We start from the raw sequence: 15,697 nt of genomic DNA, 5'->3' as shown, positions 1-15,697 counted from the left end.
AATTTAGGGTTTTCTATACTTAGGCCAGCATTTGATTAGTTTGCAAGAATAGGATTTAGTTATCATTTCTTCTATCTTTAGTCTTACATTAGATCTCATCAATTTTTCATATTATTCTGCAAGTTTTCCCATGCATGAAATAGGCAACTAGCTCATGAAATTTTGTTTTCCTTAGTTAATTGAAATCCTTCTTGTTTACATGATTTATGGATAAATGTCAATGGTTGATGCAGTGAAAGAGTTCCAGAAGTACATAGATATTTCATGATCAGAAACCTCATCCCAACTTCATCCATCCATGATCATTCCTTTCTTCTACTAAAACCCTCACCAATCTCATCATTTCACAAGAATACTTCTCCAAGCTTGTTGAGCAAATCCAGCCATCTCCCAACTCTGGTTTTGAGATCTGAAGTGGTCCTAGGCACTCCCTTGCCTCATTCCATCCACCAAACACCTTCCCTAAGCCTTACATCACCTTAAACATCCATCCTTTTTCTCTCGGTTGTATCCTCTAGGAATACAGGGGATCTTATAAAAATTCAGGACATCATGTAGAACGCATTAGGACATCCTGTAGATTGACCTGTAGTGGCCTGTTTTGAGGCTCAATTGTGGGGAAAGCCCCTAGGAAGCTAGAAAATGACCCCTACTAGTCTCCCAAGCCTTCTAACCATTCACCATCATCCCTAAGCCACCTGCCACATCACCAAAAGAAGTTAGCTTTCACACTTTCTCATAAAAAAGACAAAAAGAAAAACAGAGTTATTTTATTCATTTACATGCACAACAGTAGAATGTTTGATGTTTCAATTATCATACCTAGGATAGTAGGATTGCATAAATGTTAACTTAGCATTCTTTTGAAGCAAAGCCTCTTAGCAGTTAGTTAGAAAAATGGTGTGTTTTAGCATTTGATTTCTGTCTTTTTCCTTATTGTAGTAGACAAGCTTTCTCTTAGTGTAGATTTCTCTTTTCCTCATTGGTAATCAAGCTTATTCTGAATCAATAGAAGTTTGGTTTGAAAAAACCTTAGTGGTCTATCACCATCTTAGCAGTGACAAAGAGCGAACCCATCACATTTACTTGTGTATACAGCACTGTCACCTCCAAGTTTGTACGAACCCCAGGTTGATAAAGTAAAGTTGGTAGCACCAGGAGTTGCAGCATTCTTGCTACAATACTAGTGCTTATCATATATCTTGATGACCAGTCTGTTGATAAAACCATCCTTGTATTCCTTCCATCTTCAACAAATATCAGCAACCATCATTCATGTATAATTACAACCAATTCCTAGCTTATAATATACATGAACATTTCATGAATTTTACTATGCGGGGAGTGTTTTGCTAGAGCTTTGTAATTGTTCACATGTTTCTTTTTATTAGGGAGATATTTTTCCTATCAAGATTAGAAAACAGGATGAACAAGGAGTGAATCAATCAATGATTCATTGGACTAAAATAGTCAGGACCACTTCCACAATCTCTTCATTTTCAAAATTTATAGATACATTCATACATCCAGTGGTACAACTTCTCAACAGTCAAACAGAGCCAAGGATTGGAGATGAAATTAAGAGGATTTTAAACTTAAGTGAGTAGACTAAAACTGGTGATTGGTATTTATACCAGAATTATACAGAGATAAGGGTATATGGTTGTGAGCTTGCACCATATAAGTTTCCCAAGTATGTTCCTAGTATTTTCTCTGGAATATATTAGGCAGATGATCAACATGGATGACCTGCACTTTCTGTCAGGCAAAAGGAAATCTCAATTCAAGATCAAGGAAAAGACTGGATCATTCATTTGTAACACCATATCAGATGGTGTTGAGGCAGATACATACTTAAAGAATATGAATTTCTAGCTTAGCTTTACATGGTCTTATGACCCTTTTGGTATTATTTCTGCCTTAAGAGTTGAATTAAAAATGACAATTATAATCATACTCCAAGACCAGAAATAGAAAAAATCATGAATCAAGAGAAGTGGGTTGATAGGACACTTCAAGAAGTAGATGAGCAGGTTGTATCCACCCCCACTGAACGGACTCCATTTTCTTAGAGCAAGCAATAGAAAAGGGTGAGAGAGGGGACTTCATCTACTCAGGAGATTATGAAAGGATTCATTTTTCAATAGAAGAAGCAAAAGGTTGGCTTGGTCACATCAACAGAAGAAACTCCTCCTACAACTCAGTAGGAGTTAGTGTTTCAATAACTCCTCCTACAACTAGTGTTTCAACAATTCCTCCTGCAACTTCACCTTCTAGGGAGCCTCTAGAAATCATTTAGTCCATAGGAACCAGTTCCTCAAATGATCAAAACATCTTCTCGAGGTTCTTTGAGATTAAACAAAAGAATGAGACTTTGAAATCTAATGTATATAGCCAATTCTGGAAACAAACATCAACTTCCCAGCATAGGCTTCTTTCTGCTTTTGACAGTGAGAAAGGCAGAATGCAAATGGCTTTCTTGCAAGCCCAAATTCCATTTCCTAAGTCTCCATCAGATTATAAAAAGACTATGTTTTCATTTGATACCAGTCAAATTCATCCAATTGACCAGATGGATATGCACAGACAGACTGGTGAAATGTTGTTTTCTACCATGACAACTACAACTATGTCTCTTTCCAAACTTAGGACTTCCCTATCCAATGTTCAGTCTCAACTCAAGTTAGAAAATATTTCTTCCTTAGCCAAAGATAACAGAATAAAGGCATTGGAGGACTTTGTAATTAAAGTAGGATATGATCCCAAAGATGTAAAAGCTGCAGAGTTACTCCTCAAAAAGAAAGATGCAAACATTTTTGCACTCAAAAAATAGTTGAAGTTGCCTTCTATAAAAGATCCTCTAATAAAGGACATAGCAGAAAATGAACAGCAAAAGCAGGACATTCCCAAGCTAATCATTGAGAAAACTATACATCTAAAGAAAATGGAAGAGAAGATTGAAGAGTTACTAAAGGAGAAGGAAGCAACACATCTTGTTATGGTTCCAGCCGCAGTCGTCCCAATAGCAGTTGTAGGTACAGAGCCTAGTTCATCATCAACAGCCATTGAGTCTACATCATCAGCAGCTGATCCAGTGAGATTATCACAAGAATTGACCATATAGAAATAGGAAAATGAGAATTTACTGCAAAAGTTCCAAAGTTTAGAATTGCAGAAAGTCAAAAATGATACTTTGTATGTGGAGGAGATGTAGAAGTCCCACAAATTGGAACTTGATATCCATAAGTTGGAAAGTGAGTCCCTAATGGCAGATACTTTCGCACATGCCAAGGAATATATTTGGACACACATCAACCAATCTATGATAGATGTAAGGCCATCCATAAAAATTCTTTTTGAACAAAAATTACTCATCACCAAATGCAGAGCAATGATAGAAGAACAGAAAGCAGCTTTGAAGACCAAGCCAGCAGAATCCACACATATGATCAAGGTGTTAAATTCAAAAATTAGAGAAGAGCTAGAAGGAATAAATATTTCTGACATAATAGCTACCATCTTATAGATTAAGAAGGTCTTACAAAAGAGGAATTTGATTAACTAGTTAGAAATAAAATGTCAAACCCTGGATATTTTTGTCCAAATGATTCATTCAAAGTTTAATGTGTTAAATCAAAAGGGACTACCAGGGTTGGTAGATCTAAATGATAAGTTGATATTGCAAAAATTGTATACTATTGCAGTGGACAAAGCCAAGTTTGCAGGAATCAAAGGATAGATAACAAGGAAGGCCTTTCTGGAAGCCTTGGAGTTTGATTTGACCATCAAGCATGAAATTAGACATTTGTTCCTCACCAAGCCAAATTTCGAGAGGTATACAGAAGTGGATGAAACATTTAGAAAGATGGTGAATGTGGAAATCCCAAGTGAACAAAGATGGGATCAATTGTGTGAAACAATTGAGTAATTTCTAATCCTAACAGTATGACAACTCATCAGCTTTTTCAGGCCAGATCATCAGCAGATTCCCAAAAGATAGAGCCACCTCTTCAGCAGTTTCTCGGTTCCTACAATATTGTCCTTTTTTTTAAATTTTGTCCTATTTTGGTATACTGTTCCAACAAAACATAGATCTTTTTCAATTTTTTGTATAAATAATTCCTTCTTTGAGTTATTATGGGTTTAACACTTGAACAAGCTATCAAGTAGATTTGTATTAAGATGGAGCATTTTTTAATAATAAAGGATTCTGGATTTATCTCATATGGTCTGTCTCTCAGTGAATTCTATTTCATGTTACTCATTCATTATGTTTTCTTCATATGAATAAAGTCTTTTACAATTATTTGATTCAAGATTTAAATGAGTCTTAGTCTCATTTTGAATCCTCTGTGAAATTGTGTTTATAAAAAGAGAATAATTTACAAAACTGTTTGTTTTTGTAAGTTCTTCTTTAATTATAAATTACATTAGATATCTGTAACAGTTTAATTATATTTTGTTGATTAAGAAAACATTGTTTCTTAATTTCTTCTTATAATTGGTTAAGTATTCAGTTTGAATATTAAATGAATTATAGTTCTCCATGCTCTACTTTTCCACCCCATTAAAATCAAATTAACTATATGCAGTTAAAGAACAACCTTTTATTTTAGTTGGAAATATATCTAAGTTTGAAGCACCTGTTTATAAATTTTTCACTGGTAATCCAACCATTCACAACGACAAAACATTATAGATGATTTGGCATAACTAATTGACCTAGAGTTATCTCAAAGCACAACATCATGCAAATTTGTGACCTTTCACCTTCATTTTCTCCTAATTTCCTTTATTTTCATAAATAAATATCAATTAATGCCTCTTTGCCTTTGCCAATGCTTTTGCCAATTTCCATAACCATTAATAAACCGAAGTGACACCCACTAGGATGGTTTTCCCAACATTCATCTTGGAATATGTGTCCCATGACCTTGGTCTTATATTTTTTACATGAAAAGAAACCAGGGGTTGTTACAAAACCCTCCTCCTTAGGGGAATGCCATCCTTAGTGTTCAATGACACTTATAAACCAGCAACCACTGAAAACAATAGCATACTTCCTATGGAACTTTATAATACATCTCGTTGCGGTATTTACAATGATCACTATAGAAAACAAAACAACATATCGCTTGTTGGAGCTTTATAACCCAGCTCATTACAGTATTTATAATAACCACATATACTTATACACAATTTCTTCAACCAACAAATAATCATAGTGTCCATGGAGCTTTATAACGACATCTCGATATAGTATTTACAATAATATACACATATGCACATTTTCTCAACCAACAAATAAAAGGATATGATGCCTGCATTAGCAGTAAGGGAATCCAGAGGCTCACACCTCCACCCTCAAAAGTAGTGCTAGGGTTCACCTCCTTCCCAAGAAGTCCAGAATCCACTTCCAAAGTCAAACTGCATCCAATGTCTAGCGCTACAATCTTTTCACTGCTCGTTCCCTCAGTGAACAGTTACCGACTCATTGTTCCAAGGAACACTCCCAATGTGTTTTTAATTCCATCTGGAAATGCTAATGACAAAAATAAATCCATCCTCGGCCTTCCCTTCTCTGTTACACAGTCCCTCGGGTAATCCATCCACCCCACTTCCATGCAGTCACACACCTTCCAAGTTTCATGGGCATCCCCTTCTCTTCTACACAGTCCCTCGAGCGACCCCTCCATTGGCAATGTTTCATCGCATCAGAAGGTCCCAAAACCAAGGCGTATCCCTACCTCAAAACCATCATACCATTCATAGCATGCTCATGGAAATCAATGGGAACTGTTGGGTACCAGTGTCCCATAATGGCCCTTCTCTTGAATGCTTTACCAACATATTTCTTCTTGTTCCAATTCCTTTTTTTTGTTGCTGCTAATTCTTATATTCAGTTTCAACCACCCAAACCGGGAATTTCCCACCATAATTTCATGTACAAGCACATAATTTCCATTAGATTCAAAATAAATTTAACTAAATTCAAATCATACCTCATTGGTAGCTCCTCAATAAGGTACATTTTCAATCCTATTGACTTCTAGTTACAACAATTCAAAATATTTCTTTACAAAAGTCATCAGGTATAAGCATATCACATCCAGTTAGGTCAAAACTCAACCATCATAAATAAAAAACATAGATTACAAGAAACCATCATAAATTAGATTCATAGATCATTTGGATAATAAAAATAAAGTATAGATACTTGTCCTTTAAATTGTTCTTTACTTCTGCCTTTGTTCTTGTCCATTTTATACATACACCAAATTGGTTGCCACATCTAGCAAGCACCCAGTACCTTCTCTTCTCTTCAATCATGTACACATACATAGTATACATCGCCACACATACATCCACATTAGGTGTGCAACACCACACAGTACATACAGCTACATCCGATGTACAAAACAACACATACACCTACACCTGGTGTACAACACCACAAATACACATATACCTAGTATACGACACAATATTTATATGTACACATCGTACAATACAAAAAATACACATGTCACAATATAATGACTACACAATACACATAACACAGTACCACATGTGCACAACAACATCTACGACATGTACATTGTGTACCACATGTCCACAGCACCACCTACACACTGTGTATACAGCACCACATGTATACAACACCACATGCACAATGTGTACACAGCACCACATGTACACAACACCAACTGCACAACGTGTACGCATCACCACATGTACACCACACCACCTACACAATGTGTACACAACACCGCATGTACACATCACCACCTGTACAACGTGTACACAGCACAACTTTCATGATTTGTGCATATCACCACTTGCACAACATGTACACAACACCACATGAACGCAACACCACATCTACCATAGGTACATAACACCACATGCACATAGCACCACATGTACAACATGCACACCGCACCATATGTACACAACACCGCATTTACAGCATGCACACAGCACCATGTGTACATAGCACCGCACATACAACCTGTACACAGCACTATATGTACACAATACCGCACATATGACATGCACACAACACTATATGCACATAGTACCACACATACAACATGCACACAACACTATATGTATACGGTACCACACATACAACATGTACAACATGTATACAATAGTAGTATTGCACATCGAGAGACCACACTGACTCTACCAAGAAACCTTGCTTCTAGTGTCTTATCCATGCTTGTCCCAGCATGCCGCAAATCACACTTTTTTCACTCCATTGATGTATCCCTCAACATTACCTGCCATATCATAAACATAGACATAGTACAAGCACATAATATCAATCATATCCACATGATACTAACCTCATAGATCTGTCAAGGATACTCTTCCTAATTTGATTCCTAATCAACCAGGAACCTCTTCATACCATTCACATGCATAATATATTATTCCTCCAAAAGCATGATCTCTGACAACCATGTAAGATAATGTCATACATACATACATATATACATATAAAAATTAGCATAAAACAATCATGGTCCCTGACAACCCTGTCAGACATTAACATATACATATATACATATTAGCATAATCATGATCACTACATAATTTCTAGATATCATAAGGTCATGGTTAAGAGAACTCCCTTTATCCATAGCCAAGGAATATGACTCCTCAAATCCATTTACTTTACCTTTATTGTTACCTTTCTCATGACTATCCCGCCACCATCCATTCATCCCAGTGGACCCAACTAGTCTCTATGGATTTCATATTCTTACCTTCATTTGCCCTTTACTCCTGCACCAAGATTCATCTGAGCCTCATATTACCATATGGGTTTCATTTAGCTCCTCCTGAGCTCCATTAACTTTCCTCATTCCCCAACCAATTCCCAAGACTCTCAAAACATAAAAGATAAGAACCAAAATCAACCAAGAAGAAAGCTACCATGAAAAACCAATAGCACTACGACACCACAAACAAAATGGTATGGCATACACTATACATAAACAAAACTGAAAATCAGATGCAAAAAAATCAAAAATATTGAAGGCAACAAACTCCCATCAAACACCATGACTCAATCCCCATGGGTTCCCAATACCTCCAAGAAAATTTCAACCTGTGCCTTCTTCAAGATTTCATGGCAATCTATTTTTCCATGCAATCCCCTACATCATACTGCCTTAAACACAAAACTATCAATGTATAAATAGATATACAATATACCAATTACCTTACCTTGTTGTGCCAAGAACACTTCCTTTTAATTAAACACATAAATACATCATTTCTCAAGGGAATCCAAATCCTTGACGAATTCAGCTATAACTAGAAACCAATTTCCATACCTTTCAAATACATGTTCATAAATATAGCACATATCCTCATAATGTCAGACAAAATCAAGGTTAAGAATACTTTCGGTATGCAAAGAACTCATTCATTTGGAATTTTGGTTTCCAAACATAGCCAAAGGACGTCTCACCCAATTCCTTTCTTTCTTTTAACTTTTACCTTATTTCAATCGAGTCTTATTATGTACTATCACATCACCCAACTATTAGTTATATAAGAAAATCAAATGTTACCTTGTCATACTAATACCAAGCATGTTACCCTGCAACTTCTCACACATGTCAGTCACACATTCCAAAGATCAAGACATCATGTGTATTATTTTGAAACCACCCTTTACCAAGACTAACATACATGTCATAATCAAGAGTCAACTCACAATCATTAATCATAATACTACAACTAACACCCACTTGCACTCAAGTACATATCAATTGTCTTAGCACATAATGCTTTAGTACCACCATCTTAAAACAATATAATTCCTTCATACAATATTAGAGACGCATACTCATATCATGCAAGTAATCAAACATTTAGACAACATATATATGACATAATAGACACCAAACACTCAAACACCAAGGAAATTACATAAGCAAACTCATACCACAATGTATCTCAAGGGATGTTATCTTATCTACACAATCAATCTAAATTAGCATGATATAACTTTATAAACACAAAACTCAAACATAAATAAGTTCATGATATCCATAATAGTAACTATCTAACATGTTCACATCATAAAGTCATAAACAGTTGACATTCATGCATAACTATCACATTTGCATAGTCGGTCTAGACTAGTACAACACAATATCACAAATATTTGGGCTCATACCTGAATATCGTAACCATAACCATATGAACATGCTGATCTAGATTATCACAATACATGTAACATCATCATCCTAAGTTTAATGACCATAATCATCATGCATATGACCGCAATGAATATGAAAATAAGTTACTATCATTCATGACTATCTGACGCATGTGCATATGACCATACTAATCAAATGACATATATCATACATGCAACCCTAACAACAATAGATGATATGCATGCATAACAACATATAGACACTGACATGCATAACAAACACATATATCGTTGACATGCATTCATGGCAAACACATCCCAATAACAACATCATCAACTTCTACATGACAACACAACTATAATAATGACCATCACCATGCATACATAACAAGCACATAGACAACCTTCATGCACACATGGAAAACACATTATGTCCATCCATTCTAAGGGATGAACCATGCTTTAATACCACTCTTTGGTATCATATATCACCCAAAGAGAATGAAAACCAGACATCAACCAAAGAGAATGGAACTTGTAGGTTTTAACCCTGTACAAAAATTACCTGCATACGAATTCTAAGAACAGAAAATAAGCAATGCTAGAGCATAACACAAAAAACACATATACACAGAGATTTCCCCTGGATCCCAAAACTAGGACTAATAGCTTGATTTTTCATTATGTTCCTTTTAATGTTACAATACATATTTATACATGCCGAAACATCCAATACCATGGACTGAAAACCATCGCTTCCAAAACCATGTGCGAAAACCATGCACAAAACAATAGGTAGGTACGCCCAACCTAATATAGAGTCCAAAAAAAAAATTCCCAGGATGATGCCCCAGACCCCATAGAGGGGGCCTACCCGCCCCCCTCAAACCCCCTCTGACCCCCCTACTATGCAATCGGCACAACGAAGGGGTTAACTATGTAGGCTAGTCGTGGAAAGAATATAACACAACCCAACATTCTCCCACTTGTTGTTTTCTTTCCACATGGGGCCACAGGAGAGCTTAGTCATTTATCCAAGCCTACAATGCCCATTGTTTCTCTACACCAAGAGAATTTCTCAAAGCTCACAGATTTTTTCAATGCATCTGCAGTATTCTTCAAAGTGTCCACCTTTACCAGCAACACCTTTTTGTCTTCTATCATATCCCTCACAAAGTGATACTGAACATCAATATGCTTTGTCCTTGAATGATAAGCAGGGTTCTTTACCAAGAAAATTGCACTTTGGCTATCATATTCTATCCTTATAGCTCCCTGTATTAACCCCATACTTGAACACAATATTTGCAACCAAACTGCTTCCTTGCTTGCATGAGTGGCTGCCATGTATTCTGCCTCTATAGTTGATAGTGCCACTACAGATTGTTTCTTACTCATCCAATTGATTGCACCTCCAAATAGGTTAAACACATACCCACTTGTAGATCTTCTCTAATCCAGATCTCTAGCCCAGTCTGCATCAACAAAACCATGAATATCCAACACTCTGTCCAAACCTGGTCTTCCTTGGTAGCACAAGCCATAATCACTAGTGCCACGCAAATACCTGAAAACTCACTTCACTGTTGTCCAATGCTCCTTCCCTAATTTTGACATAAACCTGTTCAATACTCACACTACATGTGCAATTTATGGTCTAGTACAGACCATCGCATACATCAGGCTATTGATTGCACTTGCATATGGAACACGGGACATGTCCTCTTCCTCTTCTTATGTCTTGGGACACTATTCAGCAGATAACTTTACACCAACAGGAATAGGAACCTTCACCGATTACTATCCTGCATATTAAACCTATGCAGTATTGTCTTGACATACTTCCTCTGGTTTAACTAGAGCTTCCTCTTTGCCCAATCTCTTTTAATTTCCATGCCTAAAATATAGTTTGCAACACTAAGATCTTTAATGTTGAAATTGGAGGACAATTGGGTCTTCAAATCTTGTATAATTTCTTTGTCATTTCCAACCAGCAACATATCATCCACATACAAGACCAAATAAATAACATGGTCACCAATTAATTTAAAATACACACAGTGATCTGCTTTGCTTCTGGTGAAGCCAAGTCCTCATATAAAGTATCAAATTTCTGATTTCACATCCTTGGTGATTGTTTTAACCCATACAGAGACTTTTTCAACTTGTATACCAGTTCTTTCTTACCCTTTACCACAAATCCTTCAGGTTTCTTCATGTAGATCTCTTCTTCCAGATCCCCATGAAGAAATGTTGTCTTCACATCCATCTGGTCTACCTCAAAATCAAAAGTAGCAGCAAGAAATAAAAGTAATCTAATAGAAGCTACCTTGGCAACAGGAGAAAAAATATCACCAAAATCAATTCTTAGCACCTGGGAATAACCTTTTGCTACCAATCAAGCTTTGTATTTCTCCACCTTTCCTTCTGCATTTGTCTTCTTCTTGAACACCCATTTCCTACCAATGGGTTTCCTTCTAGCCGACAACTTCACTAGATCCCAAGCTTCATTTTTGTGCAAAGATGCCATTTCAGCAACCATGGCCTATTTCCATAGTTTTCCATCCTCTGAATCTATTGCTTCCTTCACAGTTTTGGGATCATCATCAGTATCAGATAAAGCAAAATTTGAATAGAAAGTAGATGGACTATACTTTTTTGGCTTCCTTCTTTCTCGAACTGATCTTCCCACACCCGGAGTTTGTGTCCCTTCATCTTATGATTCCTCCTCTGTTGTAGTGTTTGATTCTTCCTCTTTGAGCTCAAACTCTTTCTTCTCAGGTTCCTATGGTTGGACTTCATGTTTAATAACATCTTTCACCTCTCTAAACACCACATCTCAGTTGTACACAACCTTACTTGTTACTGGGTTCCAAAGCTTATCACTCTTTAAACCATCCTTATACCTAATAAACATGCACTTTTCAGATTTACTATCCAACTTGGTTCTTTTCTCCTTTGGAACATGTACATATGCATCACATCAAAATATCCTCAAATGTGAAAGAGAGTGTTTCTTACCAGTCCATACCTCTTGTGGAGTTTTATCCTCCAACGCTAATGAAAGTGATATGTTGACTAGGTAACATGCTGCCTCCACTGCCTCTGCCCAGAATTCCTATCCTAACCCGACACCACTGAGCATGCTTCTTCCCCTTTCCATCAACATCTTGTTCATTCTTTCTGCAACTCCATTTTGCTTAGGTGTGTATGGAGTAGTCTTATGCCATGCTATACCACACAACATACAGAATTCTTCAAATTCCTTGCTGCAAAACTCTCCATCGTTATCTGACCTCAACACCTTTATCTTCTTCTCTGTCTGGTTTTCCACCAGAGCCTTATATTATTTAAACCTTTCAAAGACTTTAGATTTCTTCTTAAGGAAATATATCCATGTATTCCTTGAGAATTCATCTATAAATGATACATATTACACAGACTTACCCAGTGATGGAACTTTCACAGGTCCAAACACATCATTGTGCACAAGCTCTAATATCTGTTTCGTCCTCTTACCACCAGAGGGGAAACTCACTCAATTCTGCTTCCCATATTCACAATTTTTACAAAAATAAAAATCTAGAGAGCTATTACTCATACCTTCTACCATACCTTTACCATGAAGTATTCGAAGGCCCTTCTCTCTAATATGTCCAAGCCTTTGATGCCACAGCATGGTCTTCTCTCCAGAGACCACTAGATTTTCTGCTCCACTTTCAAGAACCATAGAACTATTGCACCCATCAACAATAGTGCTACCTTGTAGCTTGTAGAGAGTTCCAATCCGAACTCCCCGCATCAATACCAATTCTCCCCGAACCATCTTGCAGGTAAACTTCTCGAACACTCTTTTTACACCTGCATCATCTAGCTTGCTTATAGAAATCAGATTTTTGGCCAATGCAGGAATATGCAGAACACCCGGAAGTGTTCTAACCCTTCCACCTTACAACTTCAGCTTTACTTTTCTGCGACTAATGGTTCTAGCCTTCCTATCATCCCCTAAGAAGACATTACCACCATCGTATTTCTCATACTCGCAGAACCACTCTCTATGGGGAGTGAAGTGAAAGGATGCACCTGAGTTAATCAACCATGCCTCATGATCTACATGTGTACTTGAAGAAGCCAAGTATGCATCCCCACCTTCATCTGAGGTGGCTTTCGCCTCTGCAGAAGGAGCATCATCAGATCTCTTTCCTTTGTCAGGAGATTTAGATCTACAGTCCCTTTTTTAGTGCCCTTCCTTTCTGCATTTCCAGCAAACTAACTTTATAAGTTTTCCTGGAGATTTAGATCTCCCTCTAGATTTATATTTACAGTCCCTTTTGTAGGGCCCTTCCTTTCTGCATTTCCAACAAACAACTTTACAAGTTTTCCTGGAGATTTAGATCTCCCTCTAGATTTAGATCTCCCACTCGATCACTTATTTTTGTTTCTGTTCTAGGACCGTCCTCGTACAGACAAGGCATCACCATTCTAGCTCTCCATATTTTTCCGTCTCATCTCCTCCGTCAGCAAGGATGAGAATATTTCATCAAACTATAAGGCAGTTGCATTGCTACCTATTGTAATAGCTAGACTATCCCACGAATCTGGTAGAGAACATAACAAATTGATGCACTTATCTTCATCTGAAATTTTAATATCAACAGATAATAACTAACTTACCATAGTATTAAATGTGTTCATATGCTCTATCACTGAGTCTCCATCTTTCATCCTCGGGTTATACAGCTTTTTCCGTTGGAACAATTTATTCACCAGAGACTTAGATTGGTACAAATTCCCTAACTTGTCCCACAAAGCCTTAGCCGCAGCTTCCCCTGATACATTCAGGAATACTGAATCTGAGACACACAATTGTATTGTGCTCTTTTCCTTCCGATCCAACTTCTTCCATTCTTCATCAGACACTCCCATTGGTTTAGTACCTGGGTCTACCATGATCCACTAATCTTTATCCACCAACAGATCCTCCATCTTGAGTTTCCACAACTCAAAACTCTGACCATTAAATTTCTCGATCTCTATCTTTCCACTGCTCGCCATCTTCTTTCACCACTAGAATTGATCCAGTAGATCTCCCACTGAACAAGGTCTACCACAGGCCCGTGTGAAACCCCTCAGCAACAAAGGCGTCCCCTTAAAGCCAAAACAACTCTAATACCAAATGTAGGTTTTAACCCCATATAGAAATTACCTGCATACGAATTCTAAGAACAGAAAATAAACAATGCTAGAGAATAACACATAAAACACATATACACAGAGATTTTCCCCTAGATCCCAATCCGAGACTACCAGCTTGATTTTTCATTATGTTCCCTTCAATGTTACAATACATATTTATACATGTCGAAGCATCCAATACCATGGACCGAAAACCATCGTGTCCAAAACCATCTGCGAAAACCATGCACAAAACCATAGGTAGGTCCACCCAACCTAAGATAGGGTCCAAAAAAAAATTCCACGGGCGCTACCCCGGACCCTGTACAGGAAGTGGAATCGACAAACCAAAACCTTATTGACTGTCCTCGGGTGCTACATGAACCCAAAGATCTAAACCACCCTTCAAGGTTCCCAAACCCTGAGTTAAACTTCTCTTTCACTACCTTGAACTCCTAGTCGCATGAAAAATCCTACATTCATGCTATTGTAGGCCTTCAATTGCATACACAAGCCTACAAGGGAGAGACTGTAGTCATTTTCATCCAGTTTTGTGCCTAAGACTGCGAAATTTGTGCCACCTTTTCAGGATAGACTCCATATCACTGCCCAAAACTTAATGAAACTTTACAATAATCAATTATAGAAAGACAAACCCTCTAATACAAAACTTGATCAAGGACTTGGCTTAACCAAGCCTAACCATGACAGACATTTCATTAAACATATGGAAAACATTTAATCTACCGGTCATGAATGCATATCTGAACATAAGGGTCTAAAACTTATCTGAGATTCTCTAATAAGGTATAATGACCTCTCATAATAGCTGCAATAATATTTTTTATTCCATGCATTCATCAACCATTCATACATTTATCAAACATGTCAAGAGCCATATACATTATACATCATATAACCAGCAAATAACCAACATCTAAACCATGGAAACTCAACCATAATATCACCATCGTAATCAATACATATGCTTGACATAGATCACAATAGAAAATACCTATTATTAACATATGACAATGCCAACCAAGTCAGGGACTTCCACATACCACCCGACCGTAGACTGGGCTGAACCAAATATTTCTATCAACCTGTCCCCCTCATGCCATATTCTAAGAATGAATGTGGGATCTCATGGAATAAACCAAGCAAACCAAACTACGGCTTCCAAAGGTGTTACACATTATTTTGTCACACTTCCTGCACTTCCCTATGTCATATCTTTGAGTGACAAAACCTTGATACCTATGTAGTGTACCCATCTTGATATGCAGTCCAGATCCTCCCTAAAGAACTAATGAAAAGTTGCCTTGAGCCTTTCCTAAG

Source organism: Pinus tabuliformis, chromosome 3_2, assembly GCF_031772625.1.
Source record: "Pinus tabuliformis cultivar Carrire ecotype Pingquan chromosome 3_2, CPIR1, whole genome shotgun sequence".
In the NCBI taxonomy this organism is placed as follows: domain Eukaryota; kingdom Viridiplantae; phylum Streptophyta; class Pinopsida; order Pinales; family Pinaceae; genus Pinus; species Pinus tabuliformis.
Note: the sequence above shows the minus strand (reverse complement) of the source record.